Source organism: Malania oleifera, chromosome 9 (genome assembly GCF_029873635.1).
Source record: "Malania oleifera isolate guangnan ecotype guangnan chromosome 9, ASM2987363v1, whole genome shotgun sequence".
Classification (NCBI taxonomy): Eukaryota; Viridiplantae; Streptophyta; class Magnoliopsida; order Santalales; family Ximeniaceae; genus Malania; species Malania oleifera.
In genome coordinates, this window is record NC_080425.1 from 39,715,964 (window position 1) to 39,729,935 (window position 13,972).

The following is a 13,972-nucleotide window of genomic DNA, read 5'->3' on the forward strand; positions in this document are numbered from 1 at the left end:
ACATTTATCTTCCAAGTGAGGTAGTATAATTAACCTCCGGAAAAGATAGTAAATTATTACCCAAATTAATATTATAAGTACAAAATGAGAAAAATAAAATAATATTCCTGAAGAAATATATTTAAGTACCTCCGAAGGGTGGAAATAATAGTATATTATTATCTTAGTTTTATTTTAGTTTTTACATTTTGTTTTCTAAATTGTCTTATTATTGTTAATTTATTTAGATCGACCTAAACAAAGTTAAATTTGTTCCCCTTGATATCAAAGACAACAATTATATATTATAAATTCTTAATGTTGATATCCATCTAAATGCAATGAACTTGGAAAACACTATTTTAGATGGAAATACCACATGCCTGCAAGATCGCACAAAAGTTATGATCTTCCTTCGTTATCATTTAGATAAAGAATTAAAAACTGAATACCTCACTGTTAAAAATCTACTTATCCTATGAAAATATTTAAAAGATAGATTTAACCACCAGAAAACTATGATTTTACCAAAAGTTCGATATGAATGGTTGCACATTAGGTTACAAGACTTTAAAAAAGTTGGTGAATATAACCCAACTCTGTATAAGATTAGCTCGAAACTAAAATTATGTGGTGAAAAAATTATTAATGAAGATATGTTAGAAAAAATTTTTACTACTTTCAATCTCACTAATGTGTTTCTGCAGCAACAATATAGGGAGATGAAATTTATTAAATTTTATGAACTTATATCATGTCTTCTTATTGCTGAGCAAAATAGCGACTTTTTGATGAAAATTCACCAAACTCGTCCAACTGGTTCAACCTCATTCCCTAAAGTGAATATGAATACATCTAGTGGTCGAGGACGAGGTCGCGGGCATAGTCGTGGTCAAAATAATCACTGGCATCAATGTGAGGCTGCAATCCCCCAAAAGAGGGATAACCCCCAAAAGAGGGATTGCCCCCAGAAGCGGGTAAATGATCAAAATCAGCGACTCAGGCAGCGTGAAACTGAATGTTACAAATGCAAAGGAAGAGGTCATTGGTCGCATACTTGTCGTACGCTCAAACACTTGGTAGACCTATACCAAGCATCTATAAATGAAAAAGAAAAAAGTAAAGAGGTTGAAACAAATTTCACTAATAATGTTGTTCCAATAGATTTTAATGCTGGACCATCCAATTCTGTTTAACTTCATGTTGTTGATTTCCTTATAAATCAAGATGAAAATAATGATGTAATATTTTAAGATATATAGTAAGTAAAATTATATTTTGATTTTAATAAATAAATTATAGTATTTATTGTTGCTATGATCAATTATAATAATTGGTTTTTAAAATATGTGTTGTAGTGTGAATTGTCTTAAAGTTTTGATCGATTCTAAGATGTCTTTGGAAGAAGTTTGTTTAGCTGAAAGTGCTACAGCACGCACAATTCTTCGAGATAGGAAATATTTTCATTACTTAAATATATCTTCAACAAATGTTAATACAATATATGGTTCTACAAATTTGATTGAAGACTCTGGAAAAGCTAATATAAAGTTACCCAATGGTACTTTATTACAAACTGATGAAGCTTTATATTCCAGCAGTTTCAGAAGAAATATGTTAAACTTTAAAAATTTAAAATTCAATGGATATCATATTGAAACTACAAATAAAGGTAGTAAAGAATTCCTTTATATTACTTCTATTATTTATGGGAAGAAACAAATTTTAGAAAAACTGTCAACTTTATCTTCTGGAATGTATTATACAAAAATTAAAGCAATTGAATCATATAATGTCTTACACCAGAAGTATAATAACCCAAAGTTATTCACACTTTGGCATAATCGTCTTGACATCCTGGAGATATAATGATGCAAATTATTATTGAGAATTCACATGGTCATCCACTAAAGAATCAGAAGATTCTTTTATCAAATGATTTCATGTATACTACTTGCTCTCAAAGGAAATTAATTTTCAAACCATTTGTTTCAAAAGTAAGTCTTGAATCACCCAGTTTCTTACAGAGAATTTATAGTGATATATGCGGACCAATACATACACCATTTGAACTATTTAGACATTTCATGGTCTTAATTGATGCATCTACTAGATGGTCACATGTTTCTTTACTTTCTACTCGTAATATTGCATTTGCTAGACTTCTTTCTTGACTAATTAGATTACGAGCTCATTTTCTCGATTATCCAATTAAATCAATTTATTTGGATAATGTTGTTGAATTTACATCCCAAACTTTTGATAACTATTGCATGTCACTTAAAATAGATGTTGAACATCCCATTGCTCATACCCATATACAAAATGATTTAGCTAAATATTTTATTAAGAGACTTCAACTCATTGCTAGATCTATGATGATGACAACCAAATTGCATTTACTTGTTTGTGGACATATTATTCTTCATACTGCATGTTTAGTTCGTATAAGGCCAATTGCTTACAATAATCTTTCACCCATGCAATTAGTTTCTGGGCAACAACCTGATATTTCTTATTTAAGAACTTTTGACTGTGCAACTTATGTTCCTATTGCCCCTCCTTAAAGAACTAAAATGGGTCCTCAACGTAAGATTGATAGTTATGTTGGTTCAAGATTGTCATTTTGATGAAATAGTATTCCCTACATTAGGGAGAGCAAAATTAGTGCCTGAAGCACAACATGAAATCACACGGAATGTCATGAGTTTATCTCATTTAGATTCTCGCACAAATCAAAGTGAACTTGAAGTTCAGAAGACTATACATTTGTAAGGGGTTGCAAATCAATTACTAGATTCTTTTACAAATACCAAGGTCATATTAAAATCTCATATACCTGCTGCAAATATTCCACACGCATTGATGTCCCTGAAGGACAATAGCTGACTAATAAACCTAAACCGCAAGTTAATTGTGGAAGACCTATTGATGCAAAAGATAAAACTCCTAGAAGGAGAAAATTGAAATATGTAAACACTCCAAAAGAGGTTACAGAGGTGGATAATCCATTCGACATTCACAAACCCATTTCTCCTGAAAATGAAATCCCTAGTATGAAACCTCCTGAAGAGGAATCTCCTCAAGAGAAAACTCTTGAAGAGATATCCCTTGAAAAGGGAGAAGTACATGGAAATAATAATGAGATCTCAATTCTTTACACATGAGAAATGTGGGATAAAAATCAAGTTGTTGTCAACAACACATTTGCATATGCAGTAGCTACTGACATTACCATAAGTAATGAGGATCCTGAACCTAAATCTATTAATGAATGTCGATATAAAAGTGATTGGTCAAAATGGAAAGAGGCTATCACATCAGAATTAAACTCTCTATAAAAAAAAAAAAAAAGTTTTTGGACCTGTAGTTCAAACAACAGAAGATGTCCAACTCGTTGGATACAAATGGGTATTTGTACGTAAGTGAAATGAAAATAATGAAATTACTCTATATAAAGCAAGACTTGTGGCACAAGACTTCTCGCAGAAACCTAGAATTGATTATGAGGAGACATATTCTCTCATAATGGATGGAATCACTTTCAGATTCTTAATTAGGTTAGCAGTCGCTGAACGATTGAGCATGCATCTTATGGACATAGTAACAACATACCTATATCGATCGTTGGATAATGAAATTTATATGAAAATCCCTGAAAGATTTAAATTGCCTAAAGCAAAACCCCAAAAATTTATATTCAATTAAACTCCAACATTCTTTATATGGATTAAAACAATCTGAATGCATGTGGTACAATTAGTTAAGGGAGCACCTTGTGAAAGAAGGTTTTATAAATGATCCAATTTGTCCATGTATTTTTATTAAAAGATCAGAATTCGAATTTGTTATAATTGTTATTTATGTTGATGATTTCAATTTAGTTGGGACTTCTGAAAAGCTCACTAAATCTGCTAATTATTTAATGGCATAATTTAAGATAAAAAGATTTAGGAAAGACAAAATATTGTCTTAGCCTACAGATTGAGCATGCAAATGGCGAAATTTTCGTTCATTAATCTAACTATACCGAAAAGGTATTAAGGTAATTCTATATGGAAAAAGTTCATCCTTTGGGATCTCTAATGATGGTGCGATCACTTGATGTTAAAATGGATCCATTTCGACCACATGATGAGGGGGAGGATTTACTTGGTCCTAAAGTACCATATTTAAGTGTTATCAGCTCTCTAATGTATCTAGCCAATTGTACAAGACCTGACAATGCATTTGCTGTAAATCTACTAGTAAGATATAACTCTGCTCCTATTTAGCGTCATTGGAATGGAATTAAGCACATTTTATGCTATTTGAGAGATACATTTGATGTAACGACCCAAAAATTCATACTATTTTTTTTTTTTGCTATATAATCGTATTATTATGATACCCCTAATAACATCTACTATAACATCTCAGTCCCAAAGTGGGCACCGAGGAATACCTGTTCATAAGATAACACACCTATGTAGCGGAAAACATAAAATCATAACACCATAAATACAATACCAGAATTTCAGTATTTTCTCCAAAATATACATACATATCACTCCAGAAACACCCACCAGACCTCCTATGATTTACTCAAAAATACATCTCCTTAAAACACTTACCCTGCAGATAGGGTAGTACAACCGTCCCTTTTATCTCCGAGCCTTATCTATTCATCTAGCTGGGTCACCTGAAATGTGTTAAATTACTGGGATGAGACAACTCTTAGTAAGACAAAATATGTTATTACTAGTGTGTGGCAACTGAGTTTACATGAATAATATACTATTAAACAATTGAAACTGAGATAGGATGTAAAATAATATACAGTATAGTTCACACCTATGTGGCTTAAAATACAATTGTTTCTTAACTTTCTATTTAATCATACTTTTAGTAATTATAAATATATCTGTTTTTTTCCTATAAATCTTTATATATACATAAGTGTGAAAACTTCCCTGGATGGTTGTATGTCATGATTTAACCCCTCATGACAGGGTTGTGCGGCCTATAGGCAGGAGTTGACACTGGTTGGCTTACCAAGATAAGTCAACTAAAACCTCTATCGTTAGATCGGCTGCCTCAACTCGGACTACTGGGGAATCTGCAAGCTCTCCCAAGGCACGATCAACTACACATATAATCCACACACTATTTAAGATATGTGGTTGCACTTTATACTGTATAACTATGGTACCATGTTCTGTAATCTAATATGTTCCATTAAGGTCTTATATGCATGCGTAGTTAATTAAATTATGTAATTTAATTTTTGGTACATATTATAATTGATTTACTTTACTTGTACTTGATTGACCATAGGGTTGTAAATATACTGTTGTTAGGTTACTCACCTAGGGCATTAATTTTAAAAGTACCAATTCACCCCCCCTTTTGGGATCACGGTAAAACTAACAATTGGTATCAGAGTCACGTAGCATAGACTAGTAGTTATTTTGCAAAAGAACTTATATGACTCATAGCTCCCTGACCTATTTCCCTGAGGGACCATCTTCCACACGACCTTTGATTTTCAATGGTGTTAATTACACCTTCTAGAAACAGAGGATGCGCATCTATCTCCAAAATATAGATTGGAAGGTGTGGAGGATTGTCTCCAAGGGAAATTATGTTCTTATGAAAACAGAGGATACAACTAGAATTTCTAAAATTGAGGAAGAATATGATGATGATAATATGAAAGTTGTTTATTTGAATGCCACTGCTATGAACATTTTGTATTGTAGTCTTGATGTAAATGAGTTTAATAGAATTATGGCATGTGCTACTGCAAAAGAAATCTAGGATAAGTTAGAAGTCACATATGAGCGTACTAGGGATGTGAAAGATAGTAGGATAGATATGTTGACTAGTGAGTATGAGGCCTTTAGGATGAATGTAGGTGAGTCTATTTAGAGCATGTACACTAGATTCACATACATCATAAACTCATTGCATGCATTAGGTAAGACCTATTCCACATATGAGATGATTAGGAAGATCCTTAGAGGCTTGCCTCTTGTTTGGGAAGCCAAGACTACGACCATTGCTGAGGGTAGAGACCTTAAGGTCATGACTCTAGATGAATTGATAGGTTCCTTGATCACCTATGAATTAGCCATAAATGAGAGACTCAATGAACACAATAGGGCGAAAAAAAGTGACTGCATTAAAAACCTCCACTAACACATCTAGTGAATGCAACGAACCTAACATTGATGATGATATGGTCATGCTAACTATAAAATTTAGCAGATTCTTCAGGAAGAATAGAAAATCATACAAAAGATATAGGGAGTCTACATCTAAGAAGGGAAAGTCTAGCAAAAGAAAAGAAAAATCAAATGCTCCCACATGTTACAACTGCAACAAAGTTGGGCACATCAAGCCGGACTGCCCACTACTGAAAAAGGAGACTAAGAAAAAGAAGAAAGTCATGAAGGCAGGCACATCATGGGATAAATTGAGCAGCAGTGACTCATACTCAAACCGCAGTGACTTAGAAGTTGCTAATCTGTGCCTAATGGCACATGGTGATGAGGTATCGTCCTCTTGTTCTTTATCTTTATATTATTCATCTGATGATTGTGATTCTGATTGCATGCCTACGTTTAGAGAATTACAATTTGAATATATTTGTGTATCTAAATTGTTGAGTAAAATGACAAAAAAAAATGATGATTTGAAAAAGAAATGTAAAAATTGATCAAAATTGTTTGGTATTGCAAAAACCTCCCATGCTTCTATTTTGAAAGAAAAAGATGTGACTATTTCTGAACTTGAGAGGAAATTGGAGGATAGCTCCAAAATTATTTTTAAATTCACCGAGGGCAAACTCAATTTTGAAAAACTACTTGGTGCCCAAAGAAATTCTTTAAGTAAAGAGGGTCTAGGTTTTAATGGCATTGAAAATATTAGATGACCTAATCTTTACTTGGGACATTTCACGCGTGAATCAAAATCTCAAGTCCTTCCTAAAGATCCCAAGTGTAGAATGAAATGTTTTAAATGCAAACAAATTGGGCATATTCAATTTGATTGTCCACTTAGGAATAAGCATGCGAAAATTAGATAAAGTATGGGTAGTTAAGGGTGATCCAGCTACTAACCCTTGTGGACCCAACAAAATTTAGGGAACAGCACCAGTTACTTAGTCTATTTTGCAGGTATGTTTAAGATCGTCCTCCTCCAAGGACAGGTGGTACCTGGACAGTGGGTGCTCATGGCACATAACTAGCGACAAGGGAAAATTTGCATCAATCACTCCCAAGGATGGAGGATATGTGACATTCGGCGACAATGCAAAAGGATGCATCATCAGGGTAAGTAAGGTTGGTAAGGATCCTTCCTTTATTATTGATAATATTTTATTAGTTGATGGGCTGAAGCATAATTTATTGAGCATAAGTCAATTGTGTGATAAAGGATATAAGGTATCATTTGAAAATGATAAATGCATAGTTGAAAATAAATCAGATCACAAAGTACTTTTTACTTCAGATCATCATGAAAATGTTTATACTACCACTTTTGATAACTTAGCTTCTCAACAAGTAACTTGTTTTTCTGCAATAAATGAAGCTAGTTGTTTATGACATAGGCGTTTAGGACACGCTAGCATGGACTTATTGTCAAAACTTGTAAGAAAAGAATTAATAAAAGACTTGCCTAAAATGTCATTTGTGAAAGATAAAATTTGTTATGCATGTCAAATGGATAAGCAAACAAAATCTAGTTTTAAGAAAAAGAAATTTATATCCACCACTAGACCACTTGAAATGCTTCACTTGGATTTGTTTGGTCCTAATATTGTGCAAAGTCTTGGTGGTAAATCATATGTTTTTATCATTGTTGATGACTTTTCTAGATTCACATGGGTGTTATTTCTTTCACATAAAAATGAATCATGTGAACAGTTTACTAAGGTTTGTAGGAGAATTCAAAATGAAAAAGGCTACAAGATAACACATATAAGAAGTGATAGAGGAACTGAATTTAAGAATGAAGGCATAGAAAATTATTGTGACCTAGAGGGCATATCACATAACTTTTCAACACCTAGGACCCCTCAACAAAACGGTGTGGTAGAAAGAAAGAATAGGTCATTACAAGAAATGGGTAGAACTATGTTGAATGAACATAACTTACCTAAATATTTTTGGGCCGAGGTCATAAATACTGCCTATTATGCCATGAATAGGGTGTTGATTAGACGGTCAATTAATAAAACCCCCTATGAATTGTGGAACAACCATAAACCTAATATTTCCTATTTTCATGTTTTTGGTTTTAAATGCTTTGTGCTTAGGGATAATGAACGTCTAGGGAAATTGACTCTAAATCTCATGAAGGCATTTTCCTAGGTTATGCTCTTAATAGTAAAGCATATAGGGTTTTCAATAAAAGAACATTGACTGTCATTGAATATATCCATGTTGTGTTTGATGAATCTAATCCATTTTCTATGAAAAATGATGAAGAAGATATTGATATTAGAAAATGTTTAGATAAATTGTCTATTGAAAACAACGCAAGTGAAAATTCAGAAGTAAATGATAAATCATCTGAAGATAATAATAACGAAAATGAAATTCAAAAGTTGCCTAGAGATTGGAAATTTATCAGGAACCATCCTATAGATCAAATCATAGGTAAACCATCTCGTGGTGTGGCCACAAGATCCTCCTTGAAGAACCTAGTGAGCCATTCCGCTTTCTTGTCCCACAAAGAACCTAAAAGTATTAAAGAAGCTATAGAAGATGAGTCTTGGGTGTTATCCATGCAAGAAGAACTTTAATCAATTTGAAAGAAGCAAAGTGTGGACCCTTGTTCCTAGACCTAATGATCATACAATTATTGGAATCAAATGGGTATATACAAATAAGAAATATGAGAAAGGGGTAGTAACTAGAAAAAAAGCTAGACTAGTTACCCAAGGTTATAATCAGGAGGAGGGGATCAACTTTGATGAAACATATGCTCCTGTTGTTAGGTTAGAAGCCATTCGTATGCTACTTGCTTATACCGCTTTTAAAAATTTTAAATTGTTTCAAATGGATGTTAAAATCACTTTTCTAAATGGCTATATTAATGAGGAAGTATATGTAGAACAACCACCCGGTTTTGAAAATCATAAATATTTAGATCATGTTTATCGGTTGTCTAAGGCCTTGTATGAATTGAAACAAGCTCCTAGAGCTTGGTATGAGAGGTTTAGTGGTTTTCTACTAGAAAATGGGTTTACTCGTGGCAAGATTGACACTACACTCTTCATCAAATCCAAAAATGATGATATACTCCTTGTTCAAATTTATCTGGACGATATCATTTTTGGAGCAACTAATGATGAGCTGTGTAATAAGTTTTCCAAATACATGCAAAGTGAGTTTGAAATGAGCATAATGGGTGAACTTAGTTTCTTCTTAGGGTTGTAGATTAAACAAGTTAAGTATGGAACTTTCATATGCCAATCAAAATATGTCAGGGACTTGCTCAAGAAATTTAATATGGAAGATTGTAAAATTCTTGGTACACCTATGAGTTCTTCCATTAGACTTGATAAAGATGAGCAAGGGATCCCTGTTGACGTAAAATTGTATCGTGGCATGATTGGGAGTCTTCTATATCTCACTGTTAGTAGGCCTGATATTATGTTTAGCGTGTGCATGTGTGCTAGGTTTCAGGCTGCTCCTAAGGAATCTTATCTATTAGCTGTTAAATGAATCCTTAGGTATCTAGTTGGAACCATAGAGTTAGGCTTATGGTACCCTAAGCATACTACCTTTGAGATTGTGAGGTATACTGATGCTGACTTTGTCGGTAGTAAAGTTGATAGAAAGAGTACCAGTGGCACTTGTCACTATTTAGGACAATCTCTCGTTTCTTGGTTTTCCAAGAAACAAAACTCAGTTGCTTTATCCACACCGAAAGCATAATACATTGCGACTAGAAGTTGTTGTGCTCAAACTCTCTATAAAAAACAACAACTTATGGATTTTGGATTGCACTATGATACAGTATCGATTAAATGTGATAATACTAGTGCAATCAACATCTCTAGAAATTCTATCTCACATTCATGAACTAAACACATCAAAATTAGACATCACTTCCTTCTTGACCATGTGCAGAAAGGGGATGTTGCTCTTGAATTTGTATGCACCAATGAGCAGTGGGCGGACATCTTCACTAAACCACTTCCCGAAGATAGGTTCATACAAATTAGACGTGAATTAGGGCTCATGCATAGTAGAGATGCTTTCTAGATATTTCATAGTTTGCATAAATTTAGGGGGGGTTTTCTAATTAGTTTACAAGTCTAAACAACTAATATGACTATTGATATCTTTTATGGGCTTAGACTTGGTGAAAATTTATTATTGTTTGTGGTGCATAATTCTCATATCTACTGCCTAGTGATGCCTGCATTTATGTTTTATATCTTGTTCGTACTAGAACTGTTTGAGTAGTAGTGGATAAATTGCTAGGACTTGTAAACTCGAAACAGGTCAATTTTTATACAGGATTTGTGTTGGAATGTCCTATTTTCAAAAGGCACTTTGCCGAAATTTTTCAAAAATTTTCCAAACTTATTGTGTAAATGATTTTTAGTCATTGCGTAGAGCTGTAATTATTATGGTCTTTTTTGCTGTTGCCAAATGGGGGAGATGAAGAGGCAAAAAAATTGGGTTGAAATTTGGTTGCACTTAATGTATATTGTTAGGGTAGTCTTCTAAGGCTATACCCATATTTTTTGCATGATGTATTTGTCATCATCAAAAAGGGGGAGAATGTTGACCTTATAGGTCACACCTGGTTTTAATAATGACAAATACTTGTTGTACTTGATGAGTGTTTGAGGATATGTACAAGTATACTGTTGGCTCATCTAAATGATGGCACAAGGAGTAGAAGTTGGAGGCCCTAAAGATCCTATCAATGTTGTATTTAAATTCTTTATTCATTATGGGTCTGTAATAGTAAATAGGTTCTTGGGCTGTAATAATTATATGCATCAACTGTATGGTATGATAGGTAAGCTCAAACGAAAAAATGCCTAGAATGACCCTAGGACTCTCACATGCACATATATGTATGGTTAAATGGATTGGGTGATCACATAAGCAAAAAGGACCAAAATGCACTAAATATGCATGTTCGGTCGACCGAACCAGTGCTAGGTCAACAATTTGACCATAGCCCAATCGATCGAGCCATGGCCAGTATATTCCTCCCGATCGACCGAACTCCATATAAGTCAACACTTTGACCACCTGGTTGACTGAGCTTAAATTGTAAACCAACTACCTGGTCGACTGAGTTCCCACGTGTGAGAACTCAATGCTCCGGTCGACCGAACTACTCAGTCAAAAGTTCCATATCGATCGAACCACGCTAAAAAGGTAAATCGCCCTTAGGACACAATGTCCGGTCAACCGAACTTGTAGTTCAATTTATTCCCGATCGACCGAACTTGCACAAACTCGGTCAAACGAACCTGCTTCCGTCGACCGGTGCTCTCGGGTTGCCCCATTATTTTTACCATAGTTAAAATATTAAAACGAGGTTAATTTGGTTAAATTGTATTAAAACTTTTATAATAATTCTCTATGTGTCTTGGACGGCTATAATCAAGGGGAAGCCTATATATACCCCTTCATTTGGAATGATTGGCAACAAGATTAGTAAACTTGATTAGTGATTTTTCTCTGAATTCCAAAATCATTCTCTCTCACTTCCAAGTATCCCACACTCATACTTACCTTGTCATATTGCCAAAAATCCATTTGTAAGTTTGAATTGAGTGTTCTTGTCTTATAGGTTTGCTCTCTCAATTTGTGCTTGTTTGATATTATTTTGTTTGAAAGCAAGACCTCAAGTTTTCTTAGGAGACTTTGTTAATAAGTCTTTCCTAAGAATACTTCACTTGATCTTTAGAGTATTGCACTATCATTGCAATATCTTAAGAAGTTCTTATTTGATTTTGGTTGTTAAAAATCTTTTCAAATCATTTTCAAATATCTAGTGTGCTTCACTTTGAGAAATCTTTGAAGATATATTTGGTTATGTTCTAAAGATCTTTGTTGCAATATTTCTTGAGTAATATTATTCGTTGAACACAAAGATCAAATCCTTTTGCAAACAAAATCTATACATCTCTTGAGCTTTATATGTTGAGAAAAATCATCTGTTGAGATATCTGAAGTGTAGCTAACATCTTTGTTTGAGCATTGTGATTGAATATATTGTGTGATATAAAGATCATATTATTTGCACTCTCACCCACTTATTACAACGCTTGTATAAATATTTGGAGATTTCATTTGAGGATTTGAAGATCTTTGAGGTACTCATTGCATACTTCATTTTTAATCAAAGATCATATTTGTGCAAAAATACCTTTGAAAGCAAACCCTAGGTTCTCCTGATTTTTATTGAAAAATATTTTTGGAGAAAATGTTATTAGGGTCAAATCTTTGAGTATTTATTATATACATCATCTTTCAAAGATTGAACATATTATTTTGAGAAAAACACTCTTACTCTACTGAACTCATAATTCACATCATACTAGAGTGCATTTTAAGAGCTTTATTGTTGTACATCTCTGCTTATGTTTAGAAACATCTTTTTTTTGTACAAAATGTTTTATGTATCGGTTGGGTTCAGCCCGAAAATTGAACTAGGGAGTCTCTACCCCATAAAGGAGACCGGTTTGATTCAACCTAGTAAATTGAACTGGGGAGTTTCTGCCCCATAAAGGAGACCAGTTGAACTCAGTCTAGTAATTGAGCTGGGTCTTGGCACCACCCGTAAAGTGTTGTTGGGTTATGGCTCCGCCCAGTAAGTGTAGCTGGGGTATTCCTCGCCCCGTAAGGAGAGACTATAAACGGCTTCTGCTCTGCCCGTTTAAGTGATTAGAGAGAGTGAAATCCTTGGGGAGGTATCCCAAAACGAGGACGTAGGCTGGTTTGGCCGAACCTCAATAATAAATATCGTGTGTCTCTCTCTCTCTCTTTATCTTATTTACTTACTACACTTTTATTTCCAAATGTGTATGCTTGTTTATTCACTGATAAATCTATTTGTATGCACATATTTAATTTAAATGGGATATGCTGCACTCGTGTATGTTTACATTAATTGGAAAATTATTTTTGCATACACACCTTTAAATTTAAATGGGATATGATGTGATGTTTATATGCAAATATTTAATTTGTAAAGAATTCCATGTCTATTTTAAATATCTGCATACTTCATTACTTGGGGCAATTGAGAATGCTTAGAAAGACCCTAGGTTGTGCTATACTGAATGTGATTTAAAATTAACCAAGGAAGAAATTTTTAAATACCCAATTCACCCCCCCCCCTCTCTTGGGAATACACCAATTCCATCACATTTAATGTTGCTTGAAAGAGATGTGTTATTTCATGTATATATGGTGTGATTGGATTTTTGACATGATGTGCTCCAACTTTTTATTTGAGTTGAGAATGGATTGAAGTGAACAGAAATTGAAAGAGCCTTATTAATGAATCCAACGATGGATGCTATAAAGGGATGTATTAGCACCCCCTATTGGCTTTTTTGAAGTGAGGGAAGTCTTGCGTTCTACATTGAAATACAAAGGAATGCAAGGTGAAAACAATGTTAAATGGAAAGGTAATGTTAATCAAAATGAAGGACTATGAATGTGGGTTGGTGATTATACATAACTTAGCAAATATTATTCGTAGAGTAGGTGTGTAGAGGGTGCTAGTTCCTTCTTCTCATATAAATGTACTCCCAAATTTGAACTTTTGTATGTAGACCTTCGACTATTGACTATTTGGACCCCAGGAATAGCTAGTGGATCTTTAAATTAATAATAATTAAACAGGTGTTCTAACCTCACCTAGGTTAAAGAAGGTTAGTGGCGACTTCATTGACATATTTTTGACTCACATCTCATTCCCCAATTCTTAATTTCAAAATATCTCATTTCGAGTTCATCGT